Source organism: Littorina saxatilis, linkage group LG1 (genome assembly GCF_037325665.1).
Source record: "Littorina saxatilis isolate snail1 linkage group LG1, US_GU_Lsax_2.0, whole genome shotgun sequence".
Lineage (NCBI taxonomy): Eukaryota > Metazoa > Mollusca > Gastropoda > Littorinimorpha > Littorinidae > Littorina > Littorina saxatilis.
Genome location: NC_090245.1, coordinates 31,176,200 through 31,196,636, shown reverse-complemented (window position 1 = coordinate 31,196,636; position 20,437 = coordinate 31,176,200). Strand labels below are relative to the sequence as shown.

The 20,437-nt window shown below is 42.4% G+C and overlaps 1 protein-coding gene across 1 annotated transcript in view; it reads right to left on the bottom strand.

The window, feature by feature from the left end:
* Positions 1-20,437, bottom strand: part of LOC138966864 (15-hydroxyprostaglandin dehydrogenase [NAD(+)]-like) — a 466,254-nt gene continuing 445,817 nt past the window's right edge. Inside the window, exon 9 of the transcript XR_011455783.1 lies at positions 1-405. The gene's annotated coding sequence lies outside the window, so the exon portion shown is untranslated. The remainder of the gene's footprint in view (positions 406-20,437) is intronic.

The following is a 20,437-nucleotide window of genomic DNA, read 5'->3' as shown; positions in this document are numbered from 1 at the left end:
ATCAATCAATCAATGACGCTTATATCGCGCATATTCCGTGGGTACAGTTCTAGGCGCTCTGCAGTGATGCCGTGTGAGATGAAATTTTATACGGCCAGTAATTGCAGCCATTTCGGCGCATATTTACCTTTCACGGCCTATTATTCCAAGTCACACGGGTATAGGTAGACAATTATTAACTGTGCCTAAGCAATTTTGCCAGGAAAGACCCTTTTGTCAATCGTGGGATCTTTAACGTGCACACCCAATGTAGTGTACACGGGGGGAGGGTTCGGACACCGAAGAGAGTCTGCACACAAAGTTGACTCTGAAATAAATTTCCGCCGAACCTGGGATCGAACTCACGCTGACAGCGGCCAACTGAATACAAATCCAGCGCGCTACCAACTGAGCTATATCCCCGCCCTAGGCAAGTAAATACAAAATGTCCAAAGAATTAGCAATATATCTAACATTGACAGACTGTGTGATGATATCTTCGACCTCCGGTCTCGATTTTGATATCACTGTCAAAACAGACCATAGCAGAAGATATCATCACACAGTCCGTCAATATTGGGTAATATCGCGCGTATTCCGTGGGTACAGTTCTAAGCGCAGGGATTTTTTTTATATTTAAAAAAAAAAATTGTTTATGCAATTTATATCGCGCACATATTCAAGGCGCAGGGATTTATTTATGCCGTGTGAGATGGAATTTTTTTTACACAATACATCACGCATTCACATCGGCTAGCAGATCGCAGCCATTTCGGCGCATATCCTACTTTTCACGGCCTATTATTCCAAGTCACACGGGTATTTTGGTGGACATTTTTATCTATGCCTATACAATTTTGCCAGGAAAGACCCTTTTGTCAATCGTGGGATCTTTAACGTGCACACCCCAATGTAGTGTACACGAAGGGAACTCGGTTTTTCGTCTCACCCGAAAGACTAGCACTTGAACCCACCACCTAGGTTAGGAAAGGGGGGAGAAAATTGTTAACGCCCTGACCCAGGGTCGAACTCGCAACCTCTCGCTTCCGAGCGCAAGTGCGTTACCACTCGGCCACCCAGTCCTTGACTTCGGTCCACAGTGGGTTATGCAACACACTGGCGCAGGCAGGTCTCTTTTTAACCTGACCAAAGCTGCGAATGTTAGTCAAATCAAATTTATTGTTTTTTGGGGTCCCGCCAACCACTTTGGGTCACATCATGACCAAAATCACACGAATGTTAGTGACCTGATCGTGACCTAATGAGTAATAAATATAGAATGTGTAAAAATCCCACACAACTACCTAAGGTCGGACCCAAACTACTACAAAGTCACACACAAACACCAATAGTTAGGACACAACTACCTAAGGTCGGACCCAAACTACTACAAAGTCACACACAAACACCAATAGTTAGGACACAACTACCTAAAGTCAGACCCAAACTACTACAAAGTCACACACAAACACCAATAGTTAGGACACACCTACCTAAGGTCGGTCCCATACTACTACAAAGTCACACACAAACACCAATAGTTAGGACACTGGGCAAGAGTTCACACACAAATACCTATCAGGTCGCACCCAAACTACTAACAATTATACAAGGGCAGGTAAGACATACTATATCCTGAGTTATCTCTCTTGGAAATTATAATGAATTTATTAAAGAGACTATAAACCCCAGCTCTAATTATAGGATCTTAGGGGACTTTTTCTAACTCTAAGCTCTCAAATAACTATCATACATACTAAACAATGTAAGATGGTAGAGCACGTGGCCAAATTAATTTGCGGCGACCAGGGTTCGAACATGCAACCGTATGAATACAAGTCCAAGGCGCTACCACTGCGCCAAGAAGGTCGCCGTACACTGCTTAGTCCATTATGACCGTATTTAAACTGCCACAACTTCTTTATTTTGCATAGGAACAATATTGTTCTTATATCAAATTAGGTATTTGGTTGTAGACCATGGCGCTTTGAGGTAATTGCTTTGGTATGATAAGATAAAGCGCGGCCGGTATAAATAGCCAAATTTCATTTTCATTCAAACAGATACACAAAGAGATGGAGAGAGATACAGAGAGGGAAATGAACAATTTGGAGCGCCCACTCGAATCTGAGCGTATTTGGGGCGGCTGGTCACAATTTATTGACACCAGGGACCCGTTTTCTGTTATGGAGCAACCAATATTGCCTCCCCAATCCGGGATTCGAACCAGCGCAATGCGCTAACAGACTTCGCTTCTTGTCCCCACTAAGGGAAAGAAAGAGAGATAATAATACAACTTCTGTTTCGACTCAGGCCACATTTCGGGGCTTTACTCCGGGTTCTCCAGTCTGCTCCCCCCTCAAAAATATTCTCAAAAAAATTAATGTTTACTAGGTTGGGTCTGGTGCACTCCAAAGTTGCGAGTTTGCCTTTGCTGAGAGGGCTGCCCAAAATACTGAACTAATTTTCAGTCCCTTTTAAGTATAATTCTCTTTAAATATTGTAATTATTGTATTTAAATTGCATAGATGTAATCTACATACTCTTCTGAATAATTTGATATAAGAACAATCTTGTTCCGATGAAAAATAAAAAAGTTGTGGCAGTTTAAAAACGGTCATTATGGACTAAGCAGTGTACTTGAATAAATTCATTATAATTTCCAAGAGAGATAACTCATGATATAGTATGTCTTGCTACTGACAGTAAGAAAACACGAGTTACCTGCCCTTGTATAATTGTTAGTAGTTTGGGTGGGAACCGTTGGCATTTGGGTGTGAACTCTTGCCCAATGTACTAACTATTGGTGTTTGTGTGTGACTTTGTAGAAGTTTGGGTCCGACCTTAGGTAGTTGTGTGCGACTTTTACACACAAATTCTGCACACAAATGCCAAGGTACCCTTATAACCACCTCTGTGTGTGCGTGTGTGTGTGTGAGTGTGTGTGTGTGTATGTGTGTGTGCGTGTGCGTGCGTGTGCGTGTGTGTGTGTGTGTGTGTGCGTGTCTAAGCGCGCGAACCTACCAGAGGGATTCCTGGGCATGTGTCCCCCCCCCCCCTCCTCCCGGAACATGTTGATAAAAACAAGGAAAATGGAGCAATCTGGTGCATGCAATCTGAGACAAAACAAATAAAAAACTACGCCCGGAAACCCCGAGAACCCCCCCCCCCCCCCGAGAACCCCCCCCCCCTCCCCCCCCCCCCCCGATCCGCCCCTGTGCTTCAAGTTGTGTATCTTTCTTCCCTATAGTTTTGGATTTTTCTCAAATGGTTAAACGGGGAGATCAAAGAGGTTATAAGCTGAAACAAATGTCCGACTCTTGATTTGTTGCTCTGTGCTCTGAACTTTTTTTCCATTTTGTTATTCTGAATGTTCTGCAGTGATCAGTGCAGTGCTACAAAAAGAAGACTGATATAATTAACCATGCACTGCCTTTGGTCTACAGATCAAGACTAAAGTTATAATTCCGCATAGGAGAAGCGGGAGGTCTGTTCGGAGTCCTTAGAGGATCCGGCTGTCGAAGCGAGGTCAAGAATCCCTCTGGAGTTGCGGTAGGTCGCGGGCATGGCTGGAGCTGGAGATGGCTGGAGAAGGCTGGAGCAGGCTGGAACGGGAGGGCAAAACAGCAGGCAAGGTCTGGTCAGCAGGCAGCTTGTTCCGCGAAGGTCAGCGTGGGTTGCAGACTAGACTGGAACGGCGGCGTCCGGTGACGTCACGGCTCGGGCAATCAATGTGTGTCTCTTTTTTCAAGCAACGAGATACTACACTATTGTGTCTCATCAGTGGGCAGGTGGTACTGATGACGAGAGTTGATGATAAATGATTGATAAAATCGTGTATTTAACGTCACTCTGTAAAAACATTGGCGACATTTGTCTTAGATTAAAAACACACAGGCGCGCACACAAACTTTCCCTTTATGTACAGTGGTTCACCACCCTCCCGCCCCCCGCACACTCTCGCTCATCTAATTAAAAATGGTAATAAGAGATACTTGGATATAAAATGGTATTCTTAAAAGTTTTGATAAAAATATAAAGTAGCTATGTGAGAAGCAATGGCGTCAGCCGCAGCAATGTCTCTTCATATCCAGGGACCAAGTGGGTGCGTGTGCACAAGTCCAGCGATAAGTTTGGGACCTTGCCACCCAAGGTCTTTATTAAAACTTAAAAGATAGCTTAATTTTTCATTTGGGGTATTTGGCAGGATATTTCTATTCGAGTTTATAAACTGAGTCAGGGGTTGAAAGTGGCATGAGTTCAAATCACACTCCAAAGTCAAATGAGCAATGCTGAGGTCGGATTGACAGGTGCATTTAAGCTCTAGAAATTGGTAGTTCCCAGCTTCTGCCCTCAGGCGGTTAATCCTTTTTATTACACGTGGGCATGCATTATAGGTGTTCATCTGTTTTGATGGGGCTTCCCAGATGAGCCAGCCAGAGCTTATAGCCGTGTGCATGTATTTGTTCCTCCATTCTCTCCAGAGAAGAGAGTCTGTAAGGCTACTGATCTCAGAAGCAGACAATGGCAGGTCTACCTCGGAGGCGCCTATGCCATTTTCGAGCCGACGAGAAGTAGGCCTCCTGTCCATATGATAGTCTTGATCTTATAAGAGCTCTGGTGATGTTTGTTAGAATAACTGGGCACTTTGCCCATGGTTGGGCAGCCAGTATTTTAAGAAGGTTGATGGTCTTATTTGCTTTGCTTAAAAGATACTTTAAATGAGCAGTCCATAGTCCATTTGAGGTGAAAAGTACGCCCAGATATTTCACCTGCTGACTGGGTGAGACAACAGATTTATCTAGTGAGAACTGTATCTTTTCTCGATCTTCCAGTTTTCGGTTTGTAAAGACAACGAATACAGTTTTTAGTTCGCAATGTTATCTATAGCTGTTTGCCACTCTTTAGAGAATTTGTGTTCTGTTTTATAGGTTTTGTTGTGATACTCTTTGCATAGAGCAATATCATCCGCATAAAGCGTCAGTTCGGCTCCATGTGTTTTAACTGTCGATATGTCATGCAGCATAATGCTAAAAAGCAGTGGTGCTATTACTGAGCCCTGTGGCACTCCCATGTCAACTTTGCGAGTGGATGATTTGGCACCTTTATAATCAGTTTGAAAGGATCTGTTCAGTAGAAAGCTTTTTATGTATTGAAACCTATTGCCGCTGATGCCTAATTGCTTCAATTTGAACAACAATCGTTGGTGCCATACTGTGTCGTAGGCTTTTTTGATGTCAAAAAAGACAGCAAAGAGAGACTTCTTGCGTGAGAGAGCTTTCTTAATTTTTGAGGACAGTTTTACAATGTGATCCGAGACACCCTGCCTCGACGGAAACCGGCTTGACACAGAGGTATTACCCTTTTTCTTTCCATTTCATCTTCTAGTCTGGATTTTAGTAATCTTTCATAGATTTTGCTCAGATGGGAGGTCAGAGATATAGGGCGCCAGTTGGAATGGTCAGCTCTTGGTTTTCCAGGCTTTAAAATGGGGATCACAACAGCCTCTTTCCAAGCTGTGGAAATCAGGCAAGACTTCCAGCATGTTGAATACAAATCCAGTAAAAGATTTAATCCTTGGTTTGGTAAATTTATGTTGTATGACCTGATAGTTTATTGGATCAGAACCACAGGCGGATAGGACTTTTGTCACCGATGCTATAGCCGTTTTCAGTTCCTGAATGGATAAGGGAGCATTTATTTTTGAGGAAGGGTTGAGTTCTGGGTCGTTTAAGTCATGTTTACCCTCCCACTTCTTACGGAAGAGTTCCTGCTCACATAACAGTTTATTTGTTTGGCTTGCTGCTGCAAAAATATCTGCAAACAGTTCTGCTTTTTCAGGAAGGCTTTCATATTTTTTTCCTTCGTGCATAAGAGAACGTTCAACCTGCTTGTGTCTGCATTTGAATTTCCTTATTTTGGTCCAAATTTTTCCAGCATCCCTGTAATCGCTCACTTTGCTGGACATGTTTTCAAAATATTCTTTTTTTGCTTTGTCTATAATTTTGTCACATTGTTCTTCAATTAATTTCATATTGTTGTGGTTTTTTGCAGACCTGAAGCGATCATACTTCTCTTTTGCAGTTCTTTTTAACCTGATGGCTGTTCTGCATTCTTCTGTCCACCATGGGCTCTGATCAGTTCTACTGGGTCCGATAAAAAGTTTTGTTTTGGGGATTGACAATTCCATTGCATTCAGCAGGTTTGATCTTAGCTGTTTATATTTGTTGTCGATACTTTCTTGGGACTCTGGATTGCCATCCAAGAGGGTATGTGCATCTGCAGACTTAGTGACAGCGTCCTTGAAAACGGCCCAGTCTGCCTTTTTATAATTGTATTTTAAGACTTTTGGACCTGGCTCTGTGTGTGGTGATTTCCCAAAAATGGATATCATGATTGGTAAGTGGTCGCTTTTTAATTTATCTGACGCAACGCACCAGTCCGTTGTTAATCCGAGAGTGGGACAGTACTAACCAAGGTTATGTCAATGGCGGAGGGGTGTTCGTTCGAAATACGAGAGTTGTCAACCCATGGTATGGGAAGCAAACCACTCTCTGAATGGTAGCTTCTGTTGGCATGGGAGACTACCCTCATCTGACAACCCCAAGGGGATATCTGTGAAGGGGAACACTTTGATTTAAGGCCAAAGTGTGGAATTGATATTTATTAAGAAAGAATTTAGAAATTTAGACAAGTTTTAACCAAGAAATTAGGTTAAAACAAGGGAAATTTGAAAAAGCCCAGAGGGAGGTAACTCTGTACCAGCCAGCAGATCCAGAAATGGATACGCGAACAAGTTAGATCTAATTTTGAAAAGGTTAAACAGGAAAAGCGGTCAACTTTTATATATATAGACGTTGAGTGGGTCTTTGGCATGAGTGAATACTGACTCCGAACAGCCATCGTTCCGTTAGAGGTGTATAGTCTAGGTCCACGTGACTGGTTTCCAGCGAAGGGCAATCACACAGAGAGAGAGAGAGAGAGAGAGAGAGAGAGAGAGAGAGAGAGAGAGAGAGAGAGAGAGAGAGAGAGAGATAGAGAGAGAGAAAGGGAGACAGACAGACAGACAGACAGACAGCTAGCCAGCTAGCCAGCTAGACAGACAGGCAGCGACATAAACAGACATAGACAAAGAGACAGACACTGAGACAGGCAGAACGAGAGACAGACGAACAGAATGACAGACGGTTACAGAAACGACAATCTTAAACGAAAACAAAGGACTGATTCGTGCCACACACACACCCACACACACACCCACACACACACACGCGCGCGCGCGCGCGCGCGCGCTCACTAGGCAGGAAACGCCTGTTCAAGCAAGCAATCAACGTATCCTTAAAACGAACTTGTGCCACATGCGGCTTGCTATACTCAAGGCATTCGTACCTGTTTCTTCAAACCTATCGTTCAGCCAAACCGAGTGTACCGGGTCACCCGCGGAGGGCACTCGAGTGCGCGGTTAACACGTGCCAGCCACGCGCAGGCTGAAATTGACAAGCCGTGATGACGTCAAGAGAGGCAGAGATATAAACTGCAAGCGGTCCTGTGACGGGATCTGTTAGTATTACGCGTTTTTCTCTTTTTCTTTTCCACTCTTCATTTTCTTCTTCTTCTTCTTCCCTTCAACTCTAAAATGTCGTAAAAAGAATATAACACGGGAATGGCCCTATTTAATGCAGTCAATGACTTTTACACCTTTCCGTGATTTTGTGTTATATCAATGATTTGATGTTTTCAGGCGTTCGCATTTGTAATAACTATAGTTTTGATTAAACTAGTGTATTGGAAAATGAGATATGAATCCTAAAGAATTTGAAAAAAAATAAACAAGAACACAGCATCTCCCCCAACACCAACAAAACACAAACATTGTTTCGCATGCGCAGAAACAGACGCATGCATAAAACACTGGCACATTATAAAAAGCAATCAGTCACACACACACACGCACGCATGCACACACACGCACACACGCACGCACACACACACACACACACACACGCACACACACACACACACACACACGCACGCACGCACGTACGCACGCACGCGCGCACACACACACACACTTATTGACCAAACAACTCGCTACATACAGACACTCGAACCGTTAGGATATAAAATATTCATTCACAAGGGGGTCCTGATTTGGCCTATATGGTCCGCTGCACCCAAAAAGCAACAACTATCAAATCAAATCATTCATTCACAAGTCAAGTGTAATATATTGGAGAGATATGTGGGGGTGTAAATAATGGCGTTTACCTGAAGAACTGCAGACCCAGACTATCCACAAACCGAAAATGTCAAGAACAAGAACCCCCAAAGCCAACAGGCATCTCCACTCTTATCACATACAAATTAAAGGAAGACGAGAGAAAAACAGAAGGAGAACAAATCCAACAAGTCGCGTAAGGCGAAAATACAATATTTAGTCAAGTAGCTGTCGAACTCACAGAATGAAACTGAACGCAATGCCATTTTACTCGTAGCATCGTCAGGCCACCGCTCATGGCAAAGGCAGTGAAATTGACAAGAAGAGCGGGGTAGTAGTTGCGCTAAGAAGGATAGCACGCTTTTCTGTACCTCTCTTTGTTTTAACTTTCTGAGCGTGTTTTTAATCCAAACATATCATATCTATATGTTTTTGGAATCAGGAACCGACAAGGAATAAGATGAAAGTGTTTTTAAATTGATTTGGACAATTTAATTTTGATAATAATTTTTATATATTTAATTTTCAGAGCTTGTTTTTAATTCGAATATAACATATTTATATGTTTTTGGAATCAGCAAATGATGGAAAATAAAATAAACGTAAATTTGGATCGTTTTATAAATTTTTTTTTTTTTTTAAATTTTCCGATTTTTAATGACCAAAGTCATTAATTATTTTTTAAGCCACCACGCTGAAATGCAATACCGAACCCCGGGCTTCGTCGAAGATTACTTGACCAAAATTTCAACCAATTTGGTTGAAAAATGAGGGCGTGACAGTGCCGCCTCAACTTTCACGAAAAGCCGGATATGACGTCATCAAAGACATTTATCAAAAAAATGAAAAAAACGTTCGGGGATTTCATACCCAGGAACTCTCATGTCAAATTTCATAAAGATCGGTCCAGTAGTTTAGTCTGAATCGCTCTACACACACACACAGACACACACACACACACACTCACACACATACACCACGACCCTCGTCTCGATTCCCCCCTCTACGTTAAAATATTTAGTCAAAACTTGACTAAATATAAAAACAAAGATACTGCCAACGTTCCAATTTTCAGAATCAAAAAACAAGAAAGGTAAGTTGTTGGAACGTTTGTTATTGACAAAAAAATGTGTATGTAACGCTTTTTGTCAATAACAAACGTCCCAACAACCTACCTTTCTTGTTTTTTGATACAGAAGGAGAACGAAAAACAAAATCGGATAGAAAATCGGCTGGAAGAAGATAGAAGAATGAAACAGAAGACGCACCAGACAGAGAAATCAGCGCGAGGAAGACAGAAGGCCGACATTTGTTGAGATGGCTATCGAGCTCAAACAGACGCTTGATCGGGACTAGCTGTCTCACTCCGTGGGCCGCATCGGGAAAGCCCTATCATAAAGATAAGTGTGCTAAACTAAAGGGGGGAGTTTACGTCCTCACAGAAACTATTTCTATTTGGGACAAGAGTTGGTGATACGCTAAAACGATAAGTGTGCAAGTGCTTTGATAGCTCATATACCTGGCATTCACGACAACACACACACTCATAAAAATCATCCCTGCTTTCTCTCTCTCTCACTCTCTCTTCTTCCCACCTTCCTCCCCCCCCCCCACATTTAACAGACTGGCATTCTCCACACATGCACATAAAAAGACAACCACCCATCCCCCTCCACCTGTCTCTCTTTGTTTGTCTGTCTGTCTGTCTTGTCTGTATGTCTGTCTGTTTGTCAGACTCTCTCTCTCTCTCTCTCTCTCTCTCTCTCTCTCTCTCTCTCTTTTCCTATCTCTGTCTCTGCATCTATCTCTCTCTTTTTGCTCAGTCTCTCTCTCCCCCACCCCAGGGGCGGATCAGTGGCTTTGTAAGGGGGGGGGGGGGGGCGTGCACTTTGAATCGAAAGTGAATGTGATGGGCGCGAAGCGCCCGAATTCGCTAGGGGGGTCCGGGGGCATGCCCCCTTGGAAACAAATTTGGCTCAAAGAAGCAAAATGGTGCCATCTGGTGCCATTTGAACTTATACATGGTCATAGAATCAGCTTTCCAAATTGTTTGTTTGTTGTTGCTGCACCCCTTAACCCCCTTCTCTCCTCGTACAACCCACCGCCTCACCTACTGCACCCACCCCACCCTATACACTCACCTTCCTTCCACCACCCTTTTTATGGGGGCGAGGACGCCCCCATTCTATACGGATAGTTTCGAGGTTGACCATGGGCAGCGCCATTTTGTTGTGAAATACGTCATCAGTTTGTGTACACAGGAAGTTGTGACATCCGTCACCCTATGGGAGGGGTGGAGGCAACATACATTGTTCATCTGTAGAAAGTTGTGAAATCCGTCACCCTATGGGAGGAGTGAAGGCAAAATTGGTCATCACAGAGTTTGTGTAACACAGGAAGTTGTGAAATACGTCACCCTATGGGAGGGGTGACGGCAAAATCGCAAAAACATGATAGGTCGCAATGTGCAGGGTCAACTGCAACAAACTCAAACCGAGCCATTCATACCTAGTTGTATTTGAGTGACTTATATACCAACATTTTTATGTCTTATTTTTAGCACAGGTGTAGAAAAAATCATGAACCAAAGTGTTATTTATTTTCTAATTTAACATTTGTTTTACAAATGTGACCATGGTCTTTCAAACATACAGTGACATTAAACATTGTTATGTTAATAAAAAAAAGAAAAGAAAAAAAGCTTTTGTGCACAAATTAGAAAATACATTGTTATTTACATTTTACCTACAGGCCATGCGCCAAACAGTGTGTCTGGCAAAGTCCCACCCAGCAAATTGTCAAGAACAGGCGCTTGCATTTGGATGTGTCCAATGGGGATAGTAGGTTTGGTTGTGATCAATCAGAATAATGTAGGAATAAAAATGTATGACAGTTTGGTATGATGACATGTAATTTACATATGCTGAAATATAATATTATACATTATATAATATTATTATGGCTGTTGCCATGACCGTGAAGCCCAACTAAGGTTTAATGTTATGTAATTCAAAATACCAAAATCAAGCACCTATTAATCTGGTCTACGGTTTTTGCGCGTGAAGATTGAGGCCTTCGTAAACGTTCAACGTTGGCCAATCCTGATTTTAACAATGTTGTGTCGTTTTTTATTATGTTTTATTTTGTTGATCAATTCATAAATATGTCTTCCCAACATATTACAAATGAAACAGAAATAAAGTCTTTGAGAACTACAACAATTATTGTTGCTGTCAAAACCTTGCAAGGCCTCAACAACTGACAAAAGCTTTGTGTGGAAGAATGTGGAAGAATCTATTTTTATGCACAAGGGGTCTACAATAATGTTTGCGCGTCACCACGTATAATGTAGTCACCACTTGCATAGAAATGCTCTCAAGCGTGACAAAACGTGTTTTTTATGAGAGCTATTGTCAACATAAGTGTTGTACATGTCAATGTTTGCTTGGTTGACAAATGCGTTCGTTATAGTGTACACCGACGCACCCTTATATCATAATAGGCGAGTCTTTTGCACAACATCCGGTCACTGGATACTTTTTGCGCGAGAAGATTTTGTTCACGTGGAACTACAAACTTCAAGTACAACAAGGTAAGAGAAAAGTGTATATGTGTGCTAACGTACATCATCAACTTGAACATTTTATGTTGCTGTCATGCGTGTTGTCGAAATAGTAAACATTGCGAGCGCTGACAGCTCAGTGACAGTGTTGTGACTGTCTCTACCTTCAGATGACCGTGCAGTACATAAATGAAACAGAAATAACGTCTTACAGAACTACAATAATTATTATTGTTGCCGTCAAAACCTTGCAAGGCGTCAACCGTTCTCACGAGATCAGTTAAATTTTCTCTCTCTCTCTCTCTCTCCGAGCTCTCTCTCTCTGTATGTATGTCAGTTGTCTGTGTCTCCCTCTGAGTCTCTCCGCTTCTGTCTTTCTATGTCTGTCTCTGTGTGTGTGTGTCTCTCTCTCTCTCGCTCGCTCTCGGTTTGTCTCTCTCTCATCTGACTCTTGGCACACAGGTCAAACCAGAGGTTAACTTCAGTACACGTGTACCTAGCAGCAGGGGGGAGGGGAGTGGGGTGATTTCTTCAATTAGCTAAGGGCAGTCAACATGTGTCGTTGTTTGCCGTTCTCATGAGAACAGTTACTTTTGTTTTGTTTGGTTTTTTGCTCCAAATTTGTGCATTTTCACAACAGGCTTTTCTGTTTCATCTCTCATACATGGTGTCAATTGGACACAAAAAAACACGGAACAAAACAGAAGTAACTTATCTCGTGAGAACGGTAGTGCACTAGGTTTGCAAAAAAACACGATAGTATCATAGTACCTTATCTCTTCCAACCCGTATGGGGCCCTTCAACATGTGACAGACTCACAAATGCACTGAACCCATTTGGTTCTTCGAGAGAATTTTTGCGTGAAAACCTTTTCAGGGCCTCAGGGTCAGCTCAGGGTCAGTGTCATAAGAGCCTACATGTATGGCCGGACGAAACCATGTTAACGGAAGGGATATAAGACCGTTTTTAGCAGATTTCCACACTGCTAAAACCTCACTTTCTTGCAGTTGCTTTGTCTGCAATGCCTTACAACTCTACAAATAGTTAAGTTTTTCGCGTTTGTGTTGTAATTTGCAAGCAAACGTCGTGCATAGTAAAGTTAGTCGACTTTGCTACAATTTGTAAAAACTATAGCATTACCTGATACCCCCTTTTCAATAATGGAATCAGTGTTTTGTTATAATCGTTTTGTAAGCAGTTCTACTGCGCACTTGCATTCTGCGTTAGGACGGAACCAATCCGTCCACAGAGTCGTCTGAGTCAAGGGCCGTCTCAAGTCTAAATAATATTAGTTTAAATCATAACTAATTTTCTTCACACCATCATAGACATAATGTTGCCTCACATGTTCTTTGTACAATCGTTGGTTTTCACAATAAATATTGCATTACTGTACTTGTCTTCTTTTTCTTTAAACAAATGTTAACTACTACCTAACTTGATTTCAGACCCACACCCATTATTATACACACATTTCACATTTAAACCATTTGTCGGCCCCCTGTCGATATTTTTCGACTAAGTTCCTTGTTGTCGTTGCCTATACCTTTTGCTGTCTTACTTGATCTCTCGGCACAGAAGAGCTCACCAAGGGCGAAACTTCCTGACACTGTCTCAGTGTTCAAGAAGTATCCCCAGAGATAAGATATAGAGAACTGCATTGGAAAATGTTACATAACATGTATCCCACTAATATAATTTTGTTTACGATGGGTATTGCTGAGAATTGATATTGTACATGTGTATAGTTGTTCTAATGAAATAGATTACACATTTCTTTTAGTATACGTAGTATTTGGTTTGAACGTTGTTTATAAAGAACATAGAACATTTGACGTGCGTACGTATTTGTACGTTTGAAGGCAGCGACAGACAAACAGGCAGACAGACAAGAGAACATATTTCCACGGAAATATAGTAACCTCTATAAATTACTTGAATGTTGTCGCCAACATAATGTGTAGATAAATATAGGTATGGTACACCAGTAGAAATTGAATGATGTGCATGTTGCATGTTGCTTGTTGCATGTTGCATGTTGCATGGTGCATGGTGCATGTTGCATGGTGCATGTTGCATGGTGCATGGTGCATGGTGCATGTTGCATGGTGCATGTTGCATGGTGCTTGTTGCATGTTGCATGGTGCATGGTGCATGTTGCATGGTGCATGTTGCATGTTGCATGTTGCTTGTTGCATGGTGCATGGTGCATGTTGCATGGTGCTTGTTGCATGTTGCATGGTGCATGGTGCATGTTGCATGTTGCTTGTTGCATGGTGCATGGTGCATGTTGCATGTTGCATGGTGCATGTTGCATGTTGCATGTTGCATGTTTGCACACAGCCTGGATGCTCTCTGTGCAACGTGGGCATTTTTCGATGAATTATTTTATTTAAAAACAACACACAATTAATTCATCAACACATTCCAACTTTCTACAGCATTGATTTGGGTATTGATTGTTGGCATGTGACCAAGTTGCGGCAATAACTTATCCAATGAAAAAGCCTGGTCATATCTGACATGGTGAGCCGAACTGTTTTCGCTAGAAGGTGTGTGCTTTTAACGCGACCAATTACACTTTCACCACCTCAATAATTAGAGAATATAACAACAACGGCGCAGATAGGCAGAACCTTAACTTGGCTTAAATTAGCACTCGTCCAACATTGTAAACAGGAAATTGCAATTTTTACCCACAACGTAATTTCGCCCAAGACGTTGACGTTTATAGCTCTCAATGGCATAGTTGAGAGTGACGTTTACGCGCTTTGAATCGTATCGTCATTTTATGGATATAGAATTATGGCCATCACATTTTCATTCCAAGTTTATACCGATACCGTTTGAGGACAGCCTCTTAAATACAAATTTACGCAATGTATTGTGTTTGTGGTTGACTGTTTGCTCAAAAAATTTACTAAAGAAAGAAAGACAGAAAGAGAGAAACAAACAAACAAACAAACGAAAAACCCACTGAGGTTTTTCCCAAAAAAGATGTGTAGCAGGAGGGAGCTACAAACAGATTGTGCTGTTTTTTTTTTTTTAGGAAGGGAGGCTAAAGGTGGTTCGGGCGGAGGGGAAGGAAGTTGATAACACCCACAAAAAGCCCGCTGAAGTAATAAAAATGGGTGTAAAAGGGACCCATATACATTTAAATTGGCTCTTTAAATTAACCCTCCATGATAGTGGCAAATGCACCAATGCTTTTTTCGAGCAATAAACAGCTTTAAATAGGTACGGGTATCTATGCGCACGTATAGTGTAATGTTCCATGTAGATCGCTGATATAAAATGTCAGGCAAAACTAAAAGCAGAAGATGTACAGAAACAGACAGACACACAGACAGACAGACGGACAGACAGACAGACAGACAGACAAACAGACAGACAGACAGACACACACACACACACACACACACACACACACACACACACACACACACTCGCAAGCACATTCTCCTCTGTTTCTCATTTTCCTACCCATACCCGCCCTCCCCCCCCCCCCCTCCTTATTTCTGCCCCCCCCCCCCCCCCTCCTTCGACTCATGCATGCCCTTACGCGTTATGCCAAACAGACCCCTATTTACCAGTTTTGTTTTCCGTATGTTATGTACATGTATAGATATAGGACTGTAGCCTAAGACAAAAATAAACACCCGGACCATCTCAACTTCAGTTGAGGTTGTCGGACAATCACACCACTGTCGTTTACATATGATAAAAGCACATGTATACAAACGAGACATCCGGTGAAGAAGGTGGTGCTAGATCACCGGTATGGCAAGTAGGCGTTGTACGTGCTGATCAGTGACGTTTTGGTTCATACCAGGCCTGAAAGTGGCGAGTATTTTACTCGCCAGGGCGAGTAGAAACATGTAACTGGCGAGTAGAAATCTTCATCTACTCGCCAATGTAAGAGATTTGAAATAAAGAAGATCCGTATTTATCCTTATTAATCTCCTTCCAGATTCTTTATATGTGCACACACACACACACAGTCAATCATCTGACTCCCGCTCAGAAGTTTAGGAAAGCAGAGAGAAGATTAGAAGAATTTGTAGTCTTTCACCAACTCATTCTTTCCAAACAATAGCCAATGGTTTAATTAGAACATACAAATTGGTTTGTTTCTGACATAGCAAATATCAACTCATTCCTCAAATTCTCAAATACTTTCTTGCTTACAATAATCAATTCATGACCTTTTGAAACTCATTCATTCATTGTCCACGACCTTTTGAAACTCACTCATTCATTGTCAACGTCATAACATATTTACAAGGACAAGAAAGCAAATAAACAAAACATAACTTTTACGTTATGTAGAGGTGACGATGTAGCTAGCCTTCAACCTTACGGCCTCCATCGCACCCTCGCCACACTGGCATCACCCCGCACAAGTCAGACTGGGGCGGCCTGTTACAAAATATAACACCCTACTGTAACAAACTAACAATATTCAAAAACACACCAACCGAGCACAAGAAAATTATACGATTCCGAAATTATTCAAGTACACAAGTCATGTCCGCGCATACAAAAGAAATGTTCAAGTTCACACAAAACTAGCAAAGTACCTCATCTTCCAATATGGCGGCACCCATACAAAAGTCCAAGTCATCCCGGCAATGTTTCCCGGTTCCAAGGTTGACATCAAGATCAAATGTTTTCTTCCAAAGTTGACATCAAAACCAAGAGCAGGTTTTCTCATCCGAGAGCCCAGGTCGAATGACTTTCAATTGTCAGGCAGTTTACAATCACAACTCACAAAATCAGGCGGTTGCGATTATAACGCGAACAACTCGCACAGTTGTAAATTCACGTGCCGCGAACCCAGTTTGACCGTCCGTAGCTAACCATGGAATTTTACTGAACTGTTAAAAGTTTCCACTCTCAAAGTTAAACAACTCCTGACAACCTCTTTGTATTACAAAAAAGCACTAGTTATATCCCTTCAACTATAAACACCATAACCGCCATTCATTACATCACCCCTTTCCCCGATTAAAAAAAAAATGTGAACCCAAAATGAACAATTTTTTTTTCAAAAACTGTACAAGTATAAGTATTCCAGTAACAAGAAAAAATTTTAAATACATAAAAAAATACATAGATTAATAAATAATCAAAGCATAAGGAAAACATTTATTAAATATTCTGTCCGTTCCCAAAGAGTGCAATCAGTTTACAACCAAAAGACAGTGCCATCCACCAAAAAAATGACGAAAGCCACGAGGCTGTCCTTAAACATGAGCAACAATGGCAAGCATAATAAACCACATTTACGCCGCCGTGTAGATAATCACCCACTGTGTTAATCCACAATAGTTATACTCATGGACATTCAGCAATTTTCGCCTATTACTGAATGCAATAACATTGACGTTCTTGGTACCAAAGATCGCCAACAAAGTTTGAGTAGCCCCCGCTAAACTCAATACAGTAAACCTCGACTACAACACAAAATGGTACTAGCATCAAAATATCCAAACAAATTTTTCCAGCCAGATTAAATAATAATCACAATGTGAAAAAAAACCAAGAACAAAATTAAATTAGTTCTTAATACATACACAGCATATCAACACTCACAGCACAAAAAGTATTGTCCTTGTTGATTGCAGAAAGTCTTTTCACTGTTCTTTCAACCATCATGTTCCATTCACTTCGTCAAGCGTGACAACACATCAGCTTCAAAATTCCTGACTCCAGGAATTGGCACTACTGTGAATGAATACTCTTGGAGAGACAGAGCCCATCGCAACAGTCGGCCGTTGGCAGTTTTGGACTGTCGTAAGTACGTCAACGGTCTGTGATCAGTCTCAACAAAGAAATGTGAGCCAAACAAGTAGCGATGGAATTTGTCAACTGCCCACACCAACGCTAGGCACTCTCTCTCCACAGTAGAGTATCTGGTTTCTCTTTCCAGCATTTTCCTGCTGGCATACAGAACTGGATGAAGGACGTCGTCATCATCAGGCTGCATCAGGGCTGCTCCAATCCCCGTGGAGGATGCATCCGACCGCACTGTGAACGGCCTGGAAAAGTCTGGCAATCTCACCAGTGGTTCAGACGACAAAATTTCTTTGACCCTGTCAAAAGCCATCTGACACTCTTTTGACCAACGAACTTTGTTTGGTTGGTTCTTCTTTGTGAGTTCTACCAGGGGGGACACAATAGACGCGAAGCTTGGGACATAGCGCCTATAGAAACTGATGAGCCCTACCAATGACCGGACTTGTTTCTTTGTGGTTGGGACAGAGACATTCAAGATTTTGGACACTTTGGAGGGAACTGGACGCATGCTACCCTCCCCAACTATGTGACCCAAAAACTCAATAGAGTCAAACCCTGCCTCTACTTTCGACGGTCTCACAGTCAACCCATGTTTTCCCAGTTCTGTCAACAGTCCGTCAAGTGCCTCTAGATGCTCACACCAGTCTTCTGTGGCTACAAGTACGTCATCAAAGAAATGAACAGATTTGAACCTATCCAGATCCAACATCTTCATCATCCTCGCGAAAGTACTTGGTGCTGTACTCATTCCGAACGGCATCTTCTTGAACTGATATAGACCTTGAGGGGTACGAAAAGCCGTTTTTGCTCGATCAGACTCTGCCATCGGAATTTGCCAATAGCCCTTAGCCAGATCAATCTTCGTGAAATGCTGCCTGCCCTGCAATGAAGCAAACAGAACTTCCGGATCCGGTATTGGTTCAGCGTCAAACTCCGTAATCCTATTGAGGTGTCTGAAATCGATGCAAAAACGAGTACTTCCGTCCTTCTTCTTGACTAGAACAATAGGAGACGAGAACGGAGAAATAGACGGCTCTATTACGTCTAGATCTAACATCTTCTTCACTTCTTCTTCAACCACTTTCTGAGACTCAAATGGTAACGGATACTGTTTCACATTGACCACAGCACCTTCAGGAATCCTCACCACATGCTGCACTAGGTCACAAGTACCAGGCAAATCCGTCATTTTGTCCTGATGCTTCTGAAACACCGCCTGCACTTTTTGTTTTGCCTGCATAGACAAGTCTGGACTATAGACCACATCATCTACATTCTCAGTCTGAACTGTAGGAACTGACTGTAGTTTGACTTTCTGAATGTCTACCTCTTCTACTGCACTGGACCCACTGATCACTCCCAATGAGGCAACAACTGGGTTCTGACCAACATCTTCATTCCTAGACACATACTCCCTGAGCAAGTTGACATGGTACACTTTCTCGATCCCAGGTGAAATTTCTACAACGTAATCACATTGATTCAGTCTTTTGATCACCTGAAATGGACCTCGCCAGCGTAGTATCATTTTGTTCTTCTCAGTTGGAAGTAAGACTAAGACTTTCTTTCCAGCGAGTATCATTCTTGGCTTCTGAGATCTGTATGATCTGTTCTTCTTTGATACATTCTGAACAGCCTTCTGTGCTCTACTAACACTGTCAGCCAAGACCTCTTTCAAATCCTGCACATACTGTGACACTGGAACCTGCTGATTCTCCCGACTGCTATCGGTCCACGCATGATACAGCAGTTCCGACGGTCCTTTTGGGTTTCTACCGTACAGAAGTTCAAAAGGTGAGTACCCTGTAGACTCCTGTGGGATTTCTCTGTATGCGAACAACGCAAAAGGCAAATATCTATCCCAATCCTTAGGTCTATCTGCCATCAACTTCTTCACCATGGATTTCAAAGTTCCATTGAACCTTTCACAGAGACCATTCGTCTGGGGATGATAAGGAGTCGTGTGCAACTGCGATACCGATATCAATCTCATCACCTCTCGCATGACATCAGATGTGAATTGTGTACCTAGATCTGAGAGAACCTCATCTGGTAAACCAGTCCGGGTGAAAATGCCCAACAAAGCTTCCGCTACTACTTCTGTGGTCGTTGATTTCAAGGGTACTGCTTCCGGATAGCGTGTCGCAACATCCACCAACACCAAAGCGTACTGATGACCACGAGCTGACACTGGTTTAATCGGACCAATCAGATCAATGCAAACTCGGGAAAATGGGACTTCTATCACAGGCAGTGGTTGCAAAGGTGCCGAAGGAACTCTACCTTTGGGAAAGGTTTTCTGACAGATATCACATGATCTGCAGTAATCCTTGATCGACTGCCGATAACCGGGCCAAAAGAAGAATGCGGACACCCTTTTGAACGTACTGTTCGCGCCTAAATGACCACCAAACAAACCGTCATGGGCAGTGATCAAAACCGACTCGCGCAAGCGTTCAGGAACAACTAGCTGCCAAACCACTTCATCGTTGACCTTGGAGTAGTACTTTCGATATAACAACTGGTCCCTCACAACAAACGACACCACACAACCAGACGACTCTTCCGATTTTCCTTGGCCAACTTTCTCGAACAGGTCATGCAACGTTTTGTCATCCTTTTGCATTTTGGACAGTTTCTCAGCATTGATATCAAGTTGGGGAACTTTAGCGGTCAACAGCGGTCTAAAAGGACGTTCTTCTCTAGCTTTTTGACCTCTTGTCTGGACTGCGCTAGTAACCTCGACACATCCAAATGTACATCCCTGTATTCTACCCAAAATGACGTCACATACTGGATTGTCGATCACACATGCCTCAACACTTCCAGAAAAGTATGGTGTATCCAGACTCACAATCGCAATGGGTAACCGAACCAA